This window comes from Capra hircus, chromosome 15 (genome assembly GCF_001704415.2).
Source record: "Capra hircus breed San Clemente chromosome 15, ASM170441v1, whole genome shotgun sequence".
Lineage (NCBI taxonomy): Eukaryota > Metazoa > Chordata > Mammalia > Artiodactyla > Bovidae > Capra > Capra hircus.
The window spans coordinates 59,945,734-59,968,050 of NC_030822.1; the positions used below are offsets into that span (position 1 = coordinate 59,945,734).

The 22,317-nt window shown below is 41.7% G+C and overlaps 1 pseudogene; it reads left to right on the forward strand.

The window, feature by feature from the left end:
* On the forward strand, positions 881-6,782 carry LOC102176542 (annotated as a pseudogene).

Sequence of the window (22,317 nt, forward strand, 5' to 3'; positions counted from 1 at the left end):
AATAGGAAACTGGGAAATGTCCTCAAAGGAGATTGTTCAGAATTTTCTGTTTGCATTTCTTTTACATTGAAGGCTATGAATAAGGAAAAACAAAAATGTGGGTCAGTCAATGGGTGACAAATTTTAAGAGAATATTGTCACGATCAACTTACCTTAGGAAAAGATAGAGGTCAGACTGACTGTGTTTAAAGTGAGATGTTGAGCATAGTTGGGTTAAAATGTACATTGAGTCAGAGATAATCAGTAGCGGTTAGCTCCTGATCTGGCCAAAAGAATAGTTTGAATTATTAAATGTATTAGGCAAGACAAAGAAGATAAATAAAAAGTTACTGAATTCCTTAAGCTTCTAAGTCATAGGAAAAAAAAATAAATCAATGACAAATAAGCCTCTAATTTTGCTGTAACAGCCTTGAGGGAGAATGAGTAATGTTCATAGTTTGGGAATGAGAAGGAGGTGCCCTGGTCATAAACTTGGCAGAGCCACCACACGGTTGAGTCATTGTTCAGGAGACACCACTCATTCAGTATCAGCCATCGGCCACATCCATCTGCTTAGTGGGAGACTGTGTAGACCACAAGCAGGAGAGCTGGTGGACAAAGGACAGCGCCGCTTCCTTCTCTATTTGTAATGTCCTAGTTTCTTTTAAAGTGCAGGGCTGCTTTTTTTCTTTTAATCTGTATATCTGGAAGATATTGAAATAGGTCAGGAAAGATTTAGATAAGCTAATCTTAAGTCCCTTAGCAAAAAATATCCCTTTCTTTCCATTAGAAGGAGCAGTCTTCTTATTTCTTGTGCACAGTTTCTCTCTCAAAGATCCAGCAGCAAAGGAGACATAAAGAACAGACTTTTGGAGCCTGATCTGGCCTCGGTGCGAGAGCCATGGCGGCCTCTGGGGCGGCGGCGGATCCCACGGCTCTCGCCTCGGGCGCCCCTGCCGTCCCGGCGGCCGCGAGGGGAGCCGCCGCCGCCGCCGCCGCTTCTGGCCCGTGGGATTCCCCCGGGCGGCTGAGAGGCAGCCGGCCGCGACCCACCGCGGCGAGGCAGGAGCCCGCGGGGTCGGTGCCGCCCGCCCGGGAGCTCATCCAGCCGTAGGTGGCGAGCCGTCCGGGCAGAGCGGACCAACACCCGGTGCACGGTGCGCGGCTGCGGCAAGATCCTGCCCAACAGCCCCGCGCTCCACATGCACCCGGTCAAGAGCCACCGCCTGCAGCTCATATGTAACAGCCATCACCCACCTTAGGATCATCCCCTCACTGATTACTAACGCAGACATTACATCTCTTAAGCACAAAGGACGGAGAAGGCAATGGCACCCCACTCCAGTACTCTTGCCTGGAAAATCCCATGGACGGAGGAGCATGGTAGGCTGCAGTCCATGGGGTCGCTAAGAGTCAGACACGACTGAGCGACTTCACTTTCACTTTTCACTTTCATGTATTGGAGAAGGAAATGGCAACCCCCTCCAGTGTTCTTGCCTGGAGAATCCCAGGGACCGGGGAGCCTGGTGGGCCGCCGTCTATGGGGTCGCACAGAGTCGGACGCGACTGAAGCGACTTAGCAGCAGTAGAAGCAGCAAGCACAAAGGAAGCAACCAGTCTGACAAGGGCTCTCTTAACGTTGTTGGCCTGAACCATTCTCGCAAGCCCTTTTTAACATTTTACATTGTTGTTTCTTGTGGAACTCCTATCAGGAGCTATATTTCTCCAAACCTTGTGAAGCATCCGTTAAGCAAAAGATACCATTTATCAATACTTCTCAGGACTGGTTTGATAGTATACAATTGTTCAGTTGCTTTGTCCTCTCTGACTGACTTTTTGCAACCCTATGAACTGCCGCACTCCAGGCTTCGCTGTCCTTCGCCATCTCCCTGAGTTTGCTCAAACTCTTGTCCATTGAGTCAGTGATGCCATTCAACCATCTCATCCTATGTCACCCCCTTCTCCTCTAGCCCTCAATCTTTCCCAGCATGAAGGTCTTTTCCAATTAGTTGGCTTTTCACATCAGATGGCTGAAGTACTGGAACTTCAGCTTCAGCACCAGCCCTTCCAATGAATATTCAGTATTGATTTCCTTTTGGATTGATTGGTTTGATCTCCTTGTGTGCAAGGGACTCTCAAGAATCTTCTCCAACACCTCAGTTCAAAAGCATCAGTTCTTCAGTGCTCAGCCTTCTTTATGGACCAACTCTCACATCCATACATGACTGCTGGAAAAACTAGTCAATAGCTTTGACTAGATGGACCTTTGTCAGCAAAGTGATGTCTCTGCTTTTCAATATACTATCTAGGTTTGTCCTAATTATTCTTCCAAGGAGCAAATGTCTTTTAATTTTGTGGCTGCTGTCACCATCTGCAGTGATTCTGGAGCCCAAGAAAATGAAATCTGACACTGTTTCCATTGTTTCCCATCTATTTGCCATGAAGTGATGGGACCGGATGCCACGATCTTCATTTTTTGAATGTTGAGTTTTAAGGCAGCTTTTTCACTCTCCTCTTTCACCCTCATCAAGAGACTCTTCAGTTCCTCTTAACTTTCTGCCACTAAAGTGGTATCATCTGCATACCTTGGGTTGTTGATATTTCTCCCAGGAATCTTGATTCCAACTTGTGATTCATCCAGCCCAGCATTTCTCGTGATATAGTCTGCATGATGGCACAGTAAATCCAACAATAAGAAAAGATTTGAAAACTGTACCGAAATTCTGCTGTTGTCCAATTGAAGGATGCCCTAGAGGCCCTGACAGACCATTTTCTCAATTTTCTCTTGCAAAACAGCACTGTATGAAAGTGCATGCTGAAAAGAAGCATACATGTAAGATCTGGAGGCTCTTTCAAAAGTTGTAAATCCTGTTGCTGTTGAGCCGATTAGCATAGATGTTCAAGTGAACTTGGGTAAAATTCCATTTAGCTCATTACTGAAGAAGGAAGTGGCAACCCAATCCAGTATTCTTGCTTGGGGAATCCCGTGGATGGGGGAGCCTGGTGGGCTGCTGTCCATGGGGTCACACAGAGTCGGACACAACTGAAGTGATACATGCATGCATAGCCCATTACAAGAACTTGGGAACACATGTCAGAAGAACAGCATTTCTTTGATCAATGTACAGACAGACCTGTCCTACACCACACCACAATTCATACTGTCTGCACAGTGGGCCAGCCCTGACTGTGTCGTCCTGTTCACAAACTGATTTGACATTTGGTTTCCAGGTTTCCCTTCCCATTAGTGTTCAAAGTCAGACTTTTTTGCCCAGTTCTAAGGTAACCTCCCCTTGCCCACCTTGAGAATAAATCTCTTTCCTTCGCATCTTCCAGTTTAACTAATAGGTGCCTATCTAAAATGTATGCCGACACAGACGTTTCTTTTTCTGCTTTACAGGTATAGACATGACTCTGTTTCGTTCCAGTAAGCCACAGTGTGTAGATATTATCACCAATATTTTAATGAAAAATTTAAACCTTAGAATGCTGAAAGTGTATTATCCCTGTTTGGCAATGCTTGTTGGAATACGGACATTTACTATAGCTTGAAAACAGCGTAATTGAATTAACAAATTACAGGCTGGCTAAGTTAGGATTTGGGGGCAAAATTTTAAGCCTTGAGGAGTTGAAGACTTTGGAAGAGTCAGAGTCAGGGTGCTTCGTCTGGAACTGCTGACTTGGCCCACATGAGATCAGCCTCTCTGAAGATTCCAAAAGACGCAGTCTTAGAGGAACAGCAGGTGCTCATGCTTTTGGTGCTGTGTCAGTTATTAAGAAGTTCCTACCCCAGGGAGCCAGAAGGAAGTGCACTAAAACCCAGGTCTTTGCAGCCCCATGGACTATACAGTCCATGGAATTCTCCAGGCCAGAATACTGGAGTGGGTTGCAGTTACTTTCTCCAGGGGATCTTCCCAAGCCCGGAATTGAACCCAGGTCTCCTTCATTACAGGCAAATTGTTTACCAGCTGAGTCACCAGGGAAGCCCAAGAATACTGGAGTGGGTAGCCTACCCCTTCTCCAGGGGATCTTCCCAACTCAGAAATTGAACCGGGGTCTCCTGCATTGCAGGCGGATTCTTTACCAGCTGAGCTACCAGGGAAGCCCAGGTCTTTATTAGCTAACATTAGCGTTGACTTTGGGATCAGCACTGCCTTTCTAAACACAGGCTTCTCCCTCTATCAAGGCTGATCGCATTTTAGTTGATTACATCCAGGTTGAATTGTTACTAGCTTAAGAAGAAAAAATGAAATCTTTCTCAGTCTAACTGCTAAACTTGTTATCTGAAGGATCTTTGCAAAGTTTTTATCTGATACGAATAACTGCCACGGTTTTTCTCTATTTTTTTTTTTTCCCTCAGCTGGTATCCTGCCTCTGCAGAGTTCAGTTTTTGCTACTGGAAGGCTTTGTAGCACGAGAATTCAGTGATACGAACACTTGATTATCATGGAGTATTTGGGCACAGTCTTGGGGGAAAAGGTTGTATGTCAGATGTGGTATGTATTTGGCTGTTTGTTGATTATCAGCCTGGGATAAACCGAGCCCTGCAGAGGTTACTACACACCATCAGCTTCTGAATAGAAGAGGACCTTGCTTCTTGCAGAAACACTTAAATAACGAAAGCTTCGAAGATAGGGAGGGAAAAAACAAGTTAATTCAGTCCTAAATTACTGCTCAAATGGTTTTATCTCTGAGGTTTGAATAGAGATTAGCTTAAATGACACTGAACTTCACTTTTCCTTGTGTATATCTTGTGCACATCATTGTGAAGAGACCTTTCTTTTAGTTTTGTTAGTAATCACATGAATGTTGGTTGCTGTTTATTTCCTTTTCCTGAAGCAAATCTCTCTATCTCTGGGCCGGGTTGGCAAGAAGAATACCCGGTTTAGGTTACAGAACAGTATAAACCTAGTGCTTTGCTTATGTGCTAAAAACAGCCTATCCTACAGGGTGTTACAAATAAAATAAGATCACAGATACAAGTGTTCTTGACAAGGAAGTATTTTATATATATGGCTTTTATTAGAACAGCCATGGTTTAGTGATGGGCATTATGTTTCTGGCTACTATTACTACTAATCACATTTGTAAATCCCTCACACATTTGAGACTATTGAAAAATTCTGTACTGAAAGGATTAATTCAGGATGTAGTCAACTGTCTCTAAGGTGAAACTGAAGAATAAGGTGGCAGTAAGATTAAGATCAGAGAAGGCAATGGCACCCCACTCCAGTACTCCTGCCTGGAAAATCCCATGGACAGAGGAGCCTGGAAGGCTGCAGTCCATGGGGTTGCTGAGGGTCGGACATGACAGAGCGATTTCACTTTCACTTTTCACTTTCATGCCTTGGAGAAGGAAATGGCAACCCACTCCAGTGTTCTTGCCTGGAGAATCCCAGGGACGGAGGAGCCTGGTGGGCTGCCGTCTATGGGGTCACACAGAGTCGGACACGACTGAAGTGACTTAGCAGCAGCAGCAGCAAGGTAACCTCATCTATTGCTGCTCAGACTGATGCATTTATAGATGCCAGTTTCCAGCCAGGTGGGATCTCCTGAGAAACTCAGAGCAGTGGAATGCAAAGTCCAGCAGATGACTGAGTACAGATGGACCACGCTGTAATGCGTGGAGACATTTTTGAGAGTGTCCATTCATCATATGGTGTGTCTACAGACAATATTATAAGCAGTAGCTTAGTAGCAGAGACTGTAACTCATGAATTGTTACCTCAGAACCACCCTAAAACTTTAACTCAAGATATTGAGAAATCCGCACCAAATTTCAGTGCATGGAATAGTATACTTTCATCAGAAAACATGACAGATAATCAAACCCAAAGCATGGATTTATTAAGTGATCTAGAAAACATCTTGTCAAGTAACCTACCTGGTCAGACGCTGGACAATCATAGTCTTTTGTCTGACACAAACACTGAACCTGACACCCAGCTCCCATCTGGCCCAATCCAGAATCCTGCAGTTGATTTTGATACTGAAGAGTTCTTTTCAGCCTTGAATACACAGACACAAACCGAGGAGAGTGAGCTTAGCACCATGACCACTGAGCCAGCCTTGGAATCGCTGGACATAGAAACCCAAACTGATTTCTTCCTTGCAGACCCTTCTGCCTAGGCCTACAGCTGTAGGGGAAATTCTGGCTTCTTCGGCCTTGAAATGTTTGACACGCAGACACAGACAGACCTGAACTTCTTTTTAGACAGTAGAAGTTCTGCCACTGGGAAGTATCTTGAAACACTCCAGCTTTTCCATGAATACTGATTCATCTGACACAGAGACCCAGACTGACAGAATCCCCACTGCTAAAAACCTGCCTGCCCTGGAAAGCAAAGTTCAGTTGAACAGTGCCAAAACACAGACAATGAATTCTGGCTTCAAAACTTTGGGGAGCTTATTCTTCACCAGCAATGAAACTCAGACAGCAATGGAGGACTCTCCTCTGGCTGATCTGGCCTGGAACAAGATGGAATCTCAATTCAGCTCTGTTGAAACCCAGACATGTGCAGAACTACACCCAGTCTCCAACTTCTGAAAGCAGAGTCCACATGGGGGGTGGATTCACAAATACTGGACCTGACACCCAGCTCCCATCTGGCCCAACACAGAATCTGGATTTAGAAGATGAAGAACGGGGACAACAATACTAACTCTACTGCATGTAGTCAATGATACAGTTACTTCAATTCTTTGAGGTTCTTTGCCTTTTTGTACTTATAAACATGATATTTGTGTAAAAATTTGTGAGTATATTATAAAGTATAAGATGTTGATCTGGAAAAAAAAAAAAAGAACAGACTTTTGGACTCTGTGGGAGAAGGCGAAGGTGGGATGATTTGAGAGAATAGCTTTGAAACATGTACATTACCATATGTAAAATAGATGACCAGTGCAACTTCGATGCATGAAGCAGGGCACCCAAAGCAGGTGCTCTGGGACAACCCAGAGGGATGAGGTGGGGAGGGAGGTGGGAGGGGTTTCAGAATGGGGTCATCATGTACCTGTGGCCGATTCATGTTGAAGTATGGCAAAAACCTTAACAATATTGTAAAGTAATTATTATCCAACTAACATAAATAAATTTTTTAAAAGATCACCATTCTCCACACCACCACCAACCTCCCCCACAAAAAAAATCAGGGTTTTCCCTGTGGTCCAGTGGTTAAGAATCCACCTGTCAATGCAGGGGAATTGGTTCGAGCCCTTGTCTAGGAAGGTCCCACATGCTGCATAGCAACTGAAGCACCTAGAGCGTGTGCTCCACAAGAGAAGCCACTGCAAGGAGAAGCTGGTGCACTGTGACAAGAGAAAACGTACATGCAGCAACGACGTCCCAGTACAGCCAATAATGAATAAATAATTCTAAAAAGAAAAAGAAAAAATAATCATACCTATAGGTGGGGCTTTTTGTTTTGTTGTGTGTGACTTAGAGTTAGAAGAGGAAACAGGGAAATACCTTACTATGGCAGCACTTTTTAAAAACCACAATTCCTCATGTACTAGAGACTCGTAGAACAGCAGACAAAAGGAGTAAGGGAGAGATGCAACTTCAACAGAGCAGAAGTATACTAAGTGAGAAGTTGCTGAAAACTGAGAAAAGAGCCTGCCATATCAATCTGCCCTCTAAATACAGATGTTAAAGGAAGAGTCCATTACCACGCCATTGGACAGAAATCAGAACAAACGGAAGTCTCACTCACACTGGTTGGTTTGGTTTAGTTGCTAAGCCATGTCCAACTCTTGCAACCCCATGGACTATAGCCCACCAGGCTCTTTTGTCCGTGGGATTCTCCAGGCAAGAATACTGGAGTGGGCTGCCATTTCCTTCTCCAGTTTTAGGATTATCTCCCTTCTTTTGTTGACTCTGAATCTAAATAGATACCACTATGTTCAAAGTTTGGAGAAGGCAATGGCAGCCCACTACAGTACTCTTGCCTGGAAGATCCCATGGGCGGAGGGGCCTGGTGGGCTGCAGTCCATGGGGTGGTAAAAAGTCGGACACGACTGAGCAACTTCCCTTTCACTTTTCACTTTCATGCATCGGAGAAGGAAATGGCAACCCACTCCAGTGTTCTTGCCTGGAGAATCCCAGGGACGGAGGAGCCTGGTGGGCTGCCATCTATGGGGTCGCACAGAGTCAGACACGACTGACGCGACTTAGCAGCAGCAGCAGCAGCATGTTCAAAGTTGGTAACAGAGACAAAAAGTCCGCATGGAAAGCATTAAAATACAAAGCAGCACAATAAAACATGAGAAAAGAAAAAAGTACTCCAGAGATTCAGAAATTTTCCATACATGTGAATAACTTTGCTGGAGCCAGAAAAAAAATTCCAGGAAATTATTGGGCATCTTAAGTGGAACTGAAGGACCTGAATGTATGGGAGAGGGGAAATAGAAGAAATAAGGTAAAATTTCAGTAACTGTTGAGCCTGGGTGATGGGTACTTATATAAATTTTCAAGTTTTTATAGCAAAAATTTTTTTAAACTAAAGATCTATTAAAGATAATGTTGGGCTGGCCTAAAGTTTCATTTAGGTTTTTGATATCTTAGAGAAAAACTGAATGAACATTTGGGCCATCCCAATAAATTAACTCTGCGAATTTGCAATATATTACAATACATACAGCCACAAAAAATAATTTCACTTTAAAACGAGTGATATAAGAAAATTTTCTTCTTCTTTTTAAATCCCATTTATAATAGTAAGAAGGAATATAGTGGGAATAATATAACTTAGATAAAAAAAGCTACTCAGAGAAAATTTATAAAACTTATTGAAAGAAATAAAGGAATCCTGAAACAGAAATACTCATGGACAAGAAGAGTAACTGTAGTGAAGATGGCATTGCTTTTCAAATTAATTTACAGATTTAACACAACACCTAGAGCAGTATCACATTAACGGGAATAGGTAAAAATTTCTCATTCATATACTTCTTCTCATAACATTTCTTTTAAGCTCTTGGATTTTATGCATTAATTATACTTATGTTCCACATCTCATGAGGTTTTGACATCTTTGGGGGCTTTGCTGGCTGGGGAAGGACTGCCCTTTAGGCTGGCTAATTCCTGAGACAGGAAACAGTATGTTGGTTGGTGAGCCCAGCTTTCCTATACAAACCAACCAATTCCAACTGCGCACCACCAACCACCTCCTTTAGCTAGCAGTCACACACATGGCCAGTATTTCCCCTGCCCTAAATCATCCCAAGATCAGATAGACAACAGGGACAGCCCTGTCCCCCAAAGTTCGCTGGAATTACTCAGATATCCTAATCTGTTGGCCTTTTTCTGCCTTGCTTTTTCCACAGAACACATAACAAAGACTATGACCTGTGCTTTTCCCCCCTCCTCTCTTCCTTCAGGCTTCCCTGGTAGCTCAGATGGTAAAGAATCTGCCTGCAATGCAAGAGACTTGGGTTCATATCCCTGGATCGAGGAAGATCCCCTGAGAAGGGAATGGCTGGCTACCCTCACCAGTATTTTTGCCTGGAGAATTCCATGGACAGAGAGGAGCCTGGCAGGTTACAGTCCATGAGGTCACAAAGAGTCAGACACGACTGAGCAAAGAACACTTTTCTCTTCCTTCAGACTGACTCTGGTGCACCCCTTGTGGCCACGCATGGCATGACATGCCTTTCATTTCTAAGACAGCTTTTTTCACAACAGCATTGACCTGGTGTTTTCACTCAGTCATTTTTATAAATTAACTGCTGGGCACAATTTACCTTACTTTCCTGCATTCTTTGGCCATCACGTCTAGCTTTTTTTTAATGTCTAGGTTTTTTTTTTTTTGTCAGAAGCAGCTGCCACTGCAGAAAATATTTATTTACAATGTCACAGTATTGTTGAGCATCTGTGGATCATTCAGTAGCTGCACAATGCGTGAGTTCTGCTTAAAAACTCCTTCCACACAGAGAAGCACTGCTCATTTGCTGATAAAAGAAAAGAGAGAGAAGCTACAGAAGCCAGCTTGTTCATTCATTCCACAGCTTTTCTCTGACTACTTAGCATACGCTGGGCAGTGTGCTGAGTGAGGAATGGGAATACAAAAGTATCTGACATGTGATCCCAGCCCTAAAAGTGTCAAAATCCAGCTGGGTAAGTGAAACACGAACAGAAAATTCCTAAATTATCATAAAATGTAAATTTAACTTGGAGACAGCTCTTTTGCTTTCACATCCTTTTTAAGGTTCTCCCAGAGAGCTGTTTCACAGACATAATGCTGATACTAAAGTCCAACTTATAAAAGTGCTTACTTATTTTTGCAGAAGAGGGAAAACTGATTAGTAGGTATTTTCTGGGAGTAAAACAAACAAACAAAAAAAAACTATGCAAGATTGAGTCAAATCTCAAGACTTGCAGAGATTGTTCTGTTTTGCTACTCTTGAAAAGAAGATACGACTCTACTGCATTTCACTTGGCTTCTAAGAATAGTTGCATTTTTTTCTATTTTTAATATTTATTTATTTATGGCTGTGCTAGGTCTTCATTGCTGCACATGACTTTCTCTAACTGGGAAGAGCTGCAGCTACTCTGCATTGCAGTGCGGTTTCTCACTTCAGTGGCTTCTTCTGTTGTGGATCATGGGTCCTAGAGTGTACAGGCTCAGTAGTTGTGGCCACGGAATTGGTTGTCCCCCAGTATGTGGGATCTTCCTGGACCGAGGAGCGAAACTTCAAGGTGGTTCTCCAACCACTGGATCACCAGGGAAGTCTGCATTTTTTTTTCCTTTTAAACTAGGAAGCATGGCTGGAAAAGCAGAGGGAAAATACAAAACATACACATTTTTGTCAGGAAAGCTTTAGACTATATGCCAATAACAAAACTTACCCATCAAGGATATATATAAGTACAATTAAATTCATATAGAATCAACCTTAACTTTAGAGCTGGGTTAACTTCTAGCTCCGGGAGATGGTGAAGGACTGGGTAGCCTGGCACGCTGCAGTCCATGGGGTAGCAGAGTCGGACATGGCTGAGCAACTGAACAACAACAACTTATATATTTATTTATTTTTGGCCACAAAGCATGTCAGATCTTGTTCCCTGAGCACGGATGGAACCCACACACCCTGCAGTGGAAGCAAAAAATCCTAACCACTGGACCACCAAGGAAATCCCTAGGCATCTTTCAATGGGCTGGTCTGGGAGCTTTGCTCTTAATGCTTTCCCACACCATAACTTCAAAATGCTGTGTGGGAAAACTAAATGCTGTGGGAATCCCATTCTCTATTCTTTCTCCTCAGACTTACCTTGTGAACGTATTCTTTTCACAGTCTGTATCATGCACTTTAACTTATGTATCTGTGTCCTCCCACCAGACTATGAGCTCCTGGGGTGGCAGGATCTCTCTTTTTTTCTGTGAACTTACGTGTCGAACAGAATCTGACAGAAATGACTCTAGCCCCTCTTTCTCACAAGATCCTCATCAAGCTGATTGGTTTACTTCACCTTCTCTGCTTTTCTGCCTGCTACTATGAACTTCACCAGTTGTTATTAAGCTTTCTCTTCTTTGGTAATCACATAAGTGCTATGGTATTTAATCATGGTTTTATTATTAAGTAAAGGTGTTGCTATTTTCATATATTTAAAAACTATTTGTCTCTCTTTAACCATTGCTCGTTTTTTGTAGAGTTGTTTGTATTTCTCACCAATTTTTTAAAAATTTATTTATTTGGCTGTGCCAGGACTTAGTCGTGGCATGCATGATATTCCATCTTTATTGAAGCACGTGGTATCTTTAGTTGCAGCTAAAGATGTGGGATCAAGTTTGATGAACACAGATCAAACCCAGGCCCCTTGCACTGGGAGCATAGAGTCTCAGCTACTGGACCACCAGGGAAGTATCATCACTAATTTAGTTTCTAAAACACCAGTTATTAATCTGTATTTATTATTTAGTTCATTAAGAGGACAATTTTCTAGTCCTGTAGAACTGTGTTCAATTCTTGACTCTAGGTAATTATTATCATCCCTAAAATGAGAAGACAAATAATACCTCCTGTCTCATAGAGACACTCATAGAAATGTTATGAGTATTAAATGAGAAAATTCATAGTGTATCTGGTATATAATTATAGGTACAATTTTTAAATGTTTACTATCATCTTTATTAGAAATAAAAACAATAACACAGTAATGAATGTCTATATTGGTATAGCATTTGTAAATGCCCTAAGTATTTTAACATCTTTTAAAATCTCTATGGCAGTCCTGTAAAGTAGGTAGGACTTTGTTGAAACAATGCCTCATTTGTGCTTTCTAGACTAGAAGAGTGAAGAGAGTTGCAGGTAAGGCTTTGAGGTCAGAGAGAAAATAGTCCAAGTAGGCTAGGTCTAGGAGCTCATTCAAATCATACCTTGTAAGTAATGAGAAAGCTCAATGCATAAGGCTGAACCTGAATTCAACAAAACATGAAGGAACACTGAACAGGGGTTTTGCATAGTGTAACCTAGATGTCACCTGAGGTTTCCCTGAGATCTAGTATTCCGCATTGTGGAATTCCATTGCATAGAATATTAGATCTCCACATCTACTCCAAAGAGTTCTGCAAACTCCTGGAGGTTTACACTCTCATAGTCATTTCTGGCTCCAGACGCCTTTTTCCAGTGAACTGGTACAGTTTGTGGATCATCTTGGCATCTAGCATGTGCTCTGGAATAAGGATATTGCTTTGATCCTGATAGAAATTTACTCCTGATATAAAATATCCAAAGTAAAATTTAAAAAAACCACTAATATTTTTTCAAGACATAGTCTCTAGTCTATATCAATATTACCAAAAAAAGTGTGAGGGACAAGAGAATGAATCACGCTGTCAAAATGGGAAAAAAAAAAATTGCACATGGATAACCTTGTCCATCTGCTGGTCATCCACGATCAGGACTCTTTTCCCCCTCTGGCTACTGTAACCCTATTGTCCCCAGATCCCAGCCTCACACCATCTCACCACCTCTTTTCTCATCTGTCCCTCTGGTCTCTCCTCTTTCCCAAGTCTCTTCTGGATTAGTCCAAGAAACTTCAAATTCTCCTTATTTTACTTTGTGGAACAAGTTTTGATTCCCCTCAATCTTTGCTCCCAAACTTGGGCTCACATCTATATTTCCCAATCATTACATGCTCAGCAGAACAAAAGGGATTTTCACGTAACCAATGTTTTTAGAAGACTTTCTTTGTGTGTTGACCCCATTTTCTCACTTGTGGTTATACAACGCTTTTTTTCCCTCCATTACACCATCACTTAAAATGTCAAACAGTACCAACTTCCCTGGTGGTACAGTGGTTAAGAATCTGCCTGCCAATGCAGGGGACATGGGTTCAATCCCTGGTCCAGGAAGATCACACATGCCATGGGGCAACTAAGCCCACGCGCCACAACTACTGAGCCTGTGCACCTAGAGCTGGCGCTCTGCAACAAGAGAAGCCACCACGATGAGAAGCCTGCACACTGCAGCAAAGAGTAGCCTCTGCTTGCTGCAACAAGAGCAAGCTCTCATGCAGCAACGAATACCCAGTGCAGCCAAAAGTAAACAAATAATAAACAAATAATTTTTAAAAAATTTTACACGATACCAACATATTTGTCTCCATGTCTATCCCCAGTGCTCAAATGAATAAGTGAATACACTTTCTGGAGAGTAAAGATGAAGGAGGTTCCAGATACCAACACTCTTTGGCCTAAAAACAAAAGATTAAGATCATTAGCTTATGTTCACACACTATTGAAACTACTATCTAGTTTCATAGAATGAAGAGTAGGAAAAGGCCAAACCCCAGTAGGAAGATAGAGACATACTACCTACTTTGTTGTTCTATTTTGTTAAGCTATTGTTCTAACTGGAATATATATTCATTGCCAAAATAATAAACATTACAAAAATATACAATTAACCACTGTCAATAGAATGCATATATTGTTGTTGTTCAGTCGCATGGACTGCAGCATGCCAGCTTCCCTGTCCTTAACTATATCCCAGAGTTTGCTCAAATTTATGTCTGTTGAGTCAGTGATGCTCTTTAGCCATCTTGACACCACCCTATGGCAGAAAGTGAAGAAGAACTAAAGAGTCTCTTGATGAAGGTGAAAGAGGAGAGTGAAAAAGTTGGCTTAAAGCTCAACATTCAGAAAACTAAGATCACGGCATCTGGTCCCATCACTTCATGGCAGATAGATGGGGAAACAGTGGAAACAGTGGAAGACTTTATTTTTGGGGGCTCCAAAATCACTGCATATGGTGATTGCAGTCATGAAATTAAAAGATGCTTACTCCTTGGAAGGAAAGTTATGACCAACCTAGACAGCATATTAAAAAGCAGAGATATTACTTTGTCATCAAAGGCCCATCTAGTCAAGGCTATGGTCATGTATGAATGTGAGAATTGGACTATAAAGAAAGCTGAGTGCCGAAGAATTGATCCTTTTGAACTGTGGTGTTGGAGAAGACTCTTGCGAGTCCCTTTGACTGCAAGGAGATCCAACCAGTCCATCCTAAAAAAAATCAGTCCTGAATATTCATTGGAAGGACTCATGCTGAAGCTGAAGCTCCAATACTTTGGCCACCTGATACAAAGAGCTGACTCATTTGAAAAGACCCTGATGCTGGGAAAGATTGAGGGCAGGAGGAGAAGGGGACGACAGAGGATGAGATGGTTGGATGGCATCACCGACTCAATGGACATGGGTTTGGGTGGACTCCGGGAGTTGGTGATGGACAGGGAGGCCTGGCGTGCTGTGGTTCATGGGTTGCAAAGAGTCTGACACGACTGAGCGACTGAACTGAACTGATGCTCTGTCATCCTCTCCTCATTTTGCCTTCAACCTTTCCCAGCATCAGGGGCTTTCCAAAATTTGGAATAGACCAAATAGATAAATACGTATATACACGCAAATTTCCAAATAAAAACTATGAGCTATGCCGTGTAGGGCCACAAAAGACTGATGAGTCAGGGTGGAGAGTTTTGACAAAATGTGGTCCACTGGAGAAGGGAATGGCAAACCACTTCAGCATTCTTGCCTTGAAAACCCCATGAACAGAAAAGTCAAAGATATGACACTGAAAGATGAACCCCCCAGGTCTGTAGGTGTCCAATATGCTACTGAAAAGAGCAGAGAAATAGTTCCAGAAGGAATGAAAAGGCTGAGCAGAAACAATGCCCAGTTGTGGATGTTTCTGGTGGTGAAAGCAAAGTCCAATGCTGTAAAGAACAATATTTCATAGGAACCTGGAATGTTTGGTCCATGAACCAAGGTAATTGGAAGTGCCATTAAACAGAGATGGCAAGGGTGAACATCAACATTTTAGGAATCAGTAAACTGAAACAGATGGGAATGGGCAAATTTAACTCAGATGCCCATTATATCTACTACTGTGGGCAAGAATCCCTTAGAAGAAATGGAGTAGCTATCATAGTCAACAAGAGTCCAAAATGCAGTACTTGGGTGCAGTCTCAAAAACAACAGAATGATCTCGGTTCACTTCCAATGCAAAACATTCAATATCACAATAATCTAAGTCTATGCCCCAACCACTGATGCCACAGAAGATGGTGAACGGTTCCATGAAGACCTGCAAGGCCTTCTAGAACTAACACCAAAAAAAGATGTTCTTTTCATCAGAGAGAACTGGAATGAAGAAGTAAGAAGTCAAGAGATACCTGGAGTAATAGGCAAGTTTGACCTTAGAGTACAAAATGAAGCAAGGCAGAGTTTTGCCAAGAGAATGCACTGGTCAGAGCAAACTCTCTTCTAACAGCACAAGAGACAACTCTACACATGGATATCACCAGCTGATCAATATTGAAATCAGACTGGTAATATTCTTTTCAGCCAAAGATGGAGAAGTTCTACACAGTCAGAAAAAACAAGACCAAGCTTACTGTGGCTCATATTATAACTCCTTATTGCAAAATTCAGGCTCAAATCTAAGAAAGTAGGGAAAACCACTAGGCCATTCAGGTATGACCTAAAGCAAATCCCTTATGACTGTGCAGTGGAAGTGACAAATAGATTCAAGGGATTAGATCTGATAGACAGCACCTGAAGAACTACAGATGGAGGTTCGTAACACTGTTTAAGAGGCAGTGATCAAAACCATCCCTAAGAAGAGGAAATGAAAAAAGGCAAAATGGCTGTCTAAGGAGGCCTTACAAATAGCTGAGAAAAGAAGAGAAGCAAAAGACAAAGGAGAAAAGGGAAGATATACCCATCGGAATGCAGACTTTCAGAGAAAAGCAAGGAGAGATAAGAAAGCCTTCCTCAGTGATCCATGCAAAGAAATAGAGGAAAGCAAGCAGAATGAGAAATACTAGAGATCTCTTCAGGAAAATGAGAGATATCAAGGGAATATTTCATGCAAGGATGGACACATAAAGGACAGAGACGGTATAGACCTAACAGAAGCAGACGATATTAAGAAGAGGTGGCAAGAATACACAGAACTGTACAAAAAAGACCTTAATGACCTGGATAATCATGATGCTGTGATCACTCACCGAGAGCCAGATATCCTGGAATGTGAAGCCAAGTGGGCCTTAGGAAGCATTATGACAAACAAAGCTAATGGAGGTGATGGAATTCCAGTTGAGCTATTTCAAATCCTAAAAGATGACGTTGTTAAAGTGCTGCACACATTATGCTAGCAAATTTTGAAAAACTCAGCAGTGGCTGCCGGACTGGAAAAGGTCAGTATTCATTCTAATCCCAAAGAAAGGCAATGCTGAAGAATGTTTAAATTACTGCACAATTGCCCTCATTTCACATGCTAGCAATTTAACGCTCAAAATCCTTCAAGCTAGGCTTCAACAGTCTGTGAATTGAGAATTTCCCACTGTACAAGCTGGATTTAGAGAAGACAGAGAAACCAGAGATCAAATTGCCAACATCTGTTAGATCATAGAAAAAGCAAGTGGATTCCAGAAAAACATCTACTTCTGCTTCATTGACTATGCTAAAGCCTTTGACTGTGTGGATCACAACAAACTGTGGAAAATTCTGAGATGGGAATACCAGACCATCTTACCTGCCTCCTAAGAAACCTGTATGAAGGTCAAGAAGCAAAAGTTAGAACAAGATATGGAACAATGAACTGGTTTCAAATTGGGAAAGTACGTCCAGACTGTATATTGTCACCCTGCTTATTTAACCTCTATGCAGAGTACATCATGTGAAATGCTGGGCTGGATGAAGCTCAAGCCTGACTCAAGATTGCCAGGAGAAATATCAACAACCCCAGATATGCAGATGATACCACCCTAATGGCAGAAAGTGAAGAGGAACTAAAGAGCCTCTTGATGAGGGTCAAAGAGTGAAAAAGCTGGCTTAAAACTCAACATTCAAAAAATGAAGATATGTCCCCATCCCTTCAAGGCAAACAGATGGGGAAAAAGTGGAAACAGTGACAGACTTTATTTTGGCGGACTCCAAAATCACTGTGGATAGTGACTGCAGTCATGAAATTAAAAGAGGCTTGCTCCTGGAAAGAAAAGCTATAACAAACCTAGACAGCATACTAAAAAGCAGAGACATCATTTTGCCAACAAAAGTCCATATAGTCAAAGCTATGGTTTTTCCAGTAGTCATGTACTGTGAGAATTGGATCATAAAGAAGGCTGAGTGCCAAAGAATTGATGCTTTCCAATTGTGGTGCTTGAGAAGATTCTTTCGAGTCCCTTGGACAGCAAGGATATCAAACCAATCAATCCTTAAAGAAATCAACCCTGAATATTCATTGGAAAGACTGATGCTGAAGGTGAAGTTCCATTACTCTGGCCGCCTGGTGCAAAGAGCTGACTCAGCAGAAAAGACTGTGATGCTGGGAGAGATTGAAGCAAAACGAGAAGAGGGTGGCAAAAGATGAGATGGTTAGACAGCATCACTGACTCAATGGACATGCTGCTGCTGCTGTCGCTTCAGTTGTGTCCGACTCTGTGTGACCCCATAGACGGCAGCCCACCAGGCTTCCCTGTCCCTGGGATTCTCCAGGCAAGAACACTGGAGTGGGTTGCCATTTCCTTCTCCAATGCATGAAAGTGAAAAGTGAAAGTGAAGTTGCTCAGTTGTGTCCGACTCTTCGCAACCCCATGGACTGCAGCCTACCAGGCTCCTCCGTCCATGGGATTTTCCAGGCAAGAGTACTGGAGTGGGTTGCCATTGCCTACTCTGCAATGGACATGAATTTGAGCAAACTCCAGGAGACAGTGGAGGACAGAGTTGGGGTTGCAAAGAATCAGACACGATTTAGCAATGGAACAACAATTCTTTCAGGTAAATAGTACATAATCCTTGGATACCTGGACAATTTCTAAGACAGAGAATATAAAACATGGTCACCAATCAAAAATACTTTAAAGTATTTTTATACATTATAAACTGACCATCAATTAAAGTGTTTAGTAGAATGTTCCTATGTCCTTGTAACATGAGTGTTTACTGATGTACATCAGTTCTTAAGTCACCTGCCTTTTATGGTCACTTAAATCACCTGTCTTTAAGAGCACAAAAATTTATTGCTATGATTAAAGGTTATAACTAGATGGATAATCAAGGCTAAACTAGATATTGTGCTGTACTCAGTCAGTTCAGCCATGTCTGACTCTTTGCAACCTATGGATTGTAGCCCACCAGGCTCCTCTGTCCATGGGATTCTCTGAGCAAGAATACTGGAGTGGGTTGCCATGCCCTCCTCCAGAGGATCTTCCCATCCCAGGAATCAAACCTATATCTCTGGCATCTCCTGCACTGTAGGCAGTTTATTTACCCACTGAGCCACCTGGGAAGCCCATTAGCACACCAAGGCCCCCTAGACCTTGTTTCTATTAGTCCATGGTAACAGAATGTGGAGAAGCAAGCCTACAGATCTGTCTCCTGACTACCTTCATAAGGCATGTAACTGGTCTGTTATCCACTGCACACAGGCCTCCTGAATGCATGGTTTCTCCAGCCCTGCATAGCCCCTTAAACTGCTGCTGTAAGTGACATATGCAGTAAGCAAGGGCACCAGTATAAAGACAAACGCTAATTGAATAGTATCAGAGCAGCATGTCACATACTCCCATCAAGCACAGGATATGAAGTAAGTGTAGAACAGAACCAGAAGAAATCATGTCCTAGAGAGGGCTGGTAGGCACTGCGAGTAGGCTGTGCAGGAGTGTCCTGTGCACCAGCAGGAAGCCAAGAGATGCACTCTATACCATGTTTCTACCAAGAAATGGGACGAACGGGGTCTGACAGGAAAACAAGTCTATCCCTAAATAAAAACAGAGCGTGGTTCATGGACTCTGAATGCACATTTATGGCATAAAAGAATCTTAATTCTCTGTTTTCATAAAGCAAAAATCGCAAGTCTTCATGAGTGAATTTCACATTAACTGGCACTTTATTTTACTTAAAACCTAAACATTGTCAGTTTGGAAAGAAACCCACTGTGATATATAGCAGTCCCCATTTAAATTCTAGGGTTTCTTCTTTTGATACTTGGCAAAATATTTTATCCAAGAAACAGGATACATATAGATATTTAAAAACATGAACCATCAGAGAACAAAATAGGAAATCAAGAAAGATTTAAGTTTTGGCGGCCTTCGCTTTTTGTTCTTTAAAGACTGATGTTTAAAGACTGTAGCAGAATAAAAGGATCACTGGCTCCCAGTCTCCTAGAGATAACAAGTGATGAAACTAAAAACAAACAAACCCATATCCCCAAACAAGGTCAGGTAACCTCAGTTCCCTGACCTGCCCCATGGTAAAAAACAGAAATACTTTTAGTAGCAGCTCAGAATTCATCTTTATCTCCTACCTGCCCCCTCAGTGGAAATTTAAAGTCATGACTTTTTCAGACATCCATATTTCTGTATATAGAATATAAAATTGTATTAGATGACAACTGATTTTTTTTTAATTCAGGTAGAGAAAGAAGCAATAACTTTTAACTAAAACCTTCAATATTTTTTGATTGCTGTTCAACTTGCTACCATTTAGCAAAAAACAAAATTTTCAATGTTTCCTCAAATCTTATTGCTTTACGACTGTAGCATACCTTCCATTAAAAAGATGAAGCAGATATATATACATATATATATACACACACACTAGATATAGTAGGTGCAATAAAAATATACATAAATTTGAAAAAACTGAAATTTGTCTATTTCTCAAGGGAATTCTTACAGTTCATGAAGGTAGAAAATTTAACAAAATAATGTTTGCATAACATACTAGAACTAAAATTTAAAGCTAAAGGCTAAAGCTTTAAATATATCGTATATTTGTATATATATAATCATAATATATGAAGATATATGAAGATTAGTGAGCAAAAAGGCCTTATAAATCATTTTTACAGGGAAAATTGTAGTAGAAAATAAGATTTATCTTTAAATATAGTATTTGTGCCTTTATTATTCTCTTGAATTAGTCTTTGCAAAAGTTCTTCACTTCTAAGTTTCCTGTGGTATATATTGTCACTCTAAAGCAAAATGTTTTCTTGTATTCTGGTATCTTTGACTTAAGCTTTATTTTTAATAACCAATATTCTCTGATAGGCTTTTTCATTTCCTAAGCTCAAAAGGCTTAAATTCAGAATAACAGAATTGTTAAAGAGTTCTTTTATATCTAAACTTTCTTTGGAGTGTCTTGGATGACTATAATGTTATTTTCTTACCTCATGAAAGGAGAGATACTAAAAATAATTAGGTCTGTTTTTGTATCCTTTGTAGTTCGATTAGCTAAAACACTCTATGAGCTGAAACTTTAAAATATCCCAGAGCTGTGCTGTGGGATACAGATGTTCAACAGGACTTTTCTTTCTTTACTAAACTATCTTACCTAACCTCTAACTTCAGACATTCCTGTTAAACCATTCTTGTCGACGTGCTTTATGTGATGCTTACTCAAAATTCGGAACTACATAAGCTTACTGCCTTCTATAGTTTCACTGTCTGCTTCTTTTATAACTACTAACTACTGTTCCAATTAAAATCTAACTGCCTTTCTTCCCCTTGCTGATAAACAGTAATTTCAGTATTGTTCAACAGCTACTGCAAGCTCAGCCACATTGTAAAAGGTATTCAACATTCTTAGGTGTGTCACAGCAAAGTAATACCTAAAATTTAGTCTGTCATATTGACAAAAAATGCCAAGAGCACAAAATCTCTTTTCCTGGGTATCTCACAAATCAAAACCTTAGTGACCTATCCCTCCACTGAATGAGTTAAAGTGTCGCTCAGGCATGTTCAACTCTTTGTGACCCCAAGGACTGTAGCCCACCAGGCTCCTGTCCATGAAATTCTCCAGGTAAGAATACTGGAGCAGGTTGCCATGCCCTTCTCCAGGGAATCTCAACCCAGGAATTGAACCTGGGTCTCCCGCATTGCAGGCAGACTACCATCTGAGCCACCAGGGAAGCCCCTCCACTACCATATCTAATTTTCCTTCAAAATTTAATGACACTGCTTCTCATTTTTCATAATGAAAAAGTTGAGCATAGCTTCCCTCCCCATTTTCACATCCCAGTATAATTCTTACTGATTCTAAGTTCTAAATATGTCTTGAATTTCTTTTCACCCTATTTTCTGGATCACTGAAATAACCTGTTTCCTCCCTCAAATTCACAGCTGCCAGCATAACCTATTTGCAATAAACATGTGATCCTGTCTTTGGCATAATTTTCTTCCATGACTTGGGTGTTCTCAAGGTGGTCTCAGTTATTTACCACGGCACAGAAGGTACTACAATTGCTCTCGGGCGCAGTCGTACCAAATCATGTGCAATCTTCTATTTATCTGCCATCCATCCTCCAGTCACCCAGCTTTCTTGGCCACGTATCCACTCCTCATCTTTCAGAATCCAGCTCAAGACTCTTCTGTCTCCCAGCAAATTTGCAAGCAAATTGTTTCGTTATACCCCCTTTCAATGTACTTTATTATTGCACATATTACAGTGTGCTGCTGCTGCTGCTAAGTCGCTTCAGTCGTATCCAACTCTGTGCGACCCCACAGACGGCCTCCTACCAGGCTCCTCTGTCCCTGGGATTCTCCAGGCAAGAACACTGGAGTGGGTTGCCATTTCCTTCTCCAATGCATGAAAGTGAAAAGTGAAAGTGAAGTCGCTCAGTCGTGTCCAACTCTTAGCGACCCCATGGACTGCAGCCCACCAGGCTCCTCAGTCCATGGGATTTTCCAGGCAAGAGTACTGGAGTGGCAGTCATTTATCTGTTGTCCCAATTAGTCTATGAATTCCTTCTGAGATAAATTCCTACCTCTTTCACCACAGTACCAGGCATGGTGCCAATTATAGAAGCTACTTAACACCTATCAAACCAATGAAT